A 964-nucleotide genomic window follows, 5' to 3' on the forward strand; every position below is an offset into this window, starting at 1 on the left:
GTTCTTAAGATCCCCGCTCTTTGAGAATAGGTTCAGAACTGGTATCTTCCCGTTTTCACGAATCCCCGACTATGCGATTATCTTCTCAGTTCTTTCCGGTCGTTTCATGATCCCCCGACTTTGCGTTTAGGCTGTAAGGTCTTTCGGGTCCGGTTTTTATGATCCCCGACTTGGTGTATTAGCTCTTAAGTTCTTTCCCGTCCGTTTTTATGATCACCGACTTTGCGTATTAGCTCTAAGTTCTTTCGGTCCGCTTTTACGATCCCCGACTTGCGTATTAGCTCTATGTTCTTTCGGTCGGTTTTTATGATCCCCGACTTTGCTTATTAGCTCTAAGTTCTTTCGGTCCGTTTTTATGATCCCCGACTTTGCGTATTAGCTCTAAGTTCTTTCGGTCTGTTTTTATGATCCCCGACTTTACGTATTAGCTCTAAGTTCTTTCGGTCCGTTTTTATGATCCCCGACTTTGCCTATTAGCTCTAAGTTCTTTCGGTCCGTTTTTATGATCCTCGAATTTGCGTATTAGCTTTAAGTTCTTTCGGTCCGTTTTTATGATCTCTGACTTTGCGTATTAGCTCTAAGTTCTTTCGTTCATTTTTATGATCCCCGACTTTGCGTATTAGCTCTAAGTTCTTTCGGTCTGTTTTTGTGATCCCCGACTTTGCGTATTAGCTCTAAATTCTTTCGGTCTGTTTTTATGATCTCCAACTTTACGTATTAGCTCTAAGTTCTTTCGGTTTGTTTTTATGATCCCCGACTTTGCGTATTAGCTCTAAGCTCTTTCGGTCCTTTTTTATGATCCCCAACTTTGCGTATTACCTCTAAGTTCTTTCGGTTCTAGTTTTTTATGATCCCCGATTTTCCGTATTATCTCTAAGTTCTTTCGTTCCGTTCTTATGATCCCCGACTTTGCGTATTAGCTCTAAGTTCTTTCGGTCCGTTTTTATGATTCCCGACTTTGCGT

This window comes from Capsella rubella, unplaced genomic scaffold (genome assembly GCF_000375325.1).
Source record: "Capsella rubella cultivar Monte Gargano unplaced genomic scaffold, Caprub1_0 scaffold_113, whole genome shotgun sequence".
In the NCBI taxonomy this organism is placed as follows: domain Eukaryota; kingdom Viridiplantae; phylum Streptophyta; class Magnoliopsida; order Brassicales; family Brassicaceae; genus Capsella; species Capsella rubella.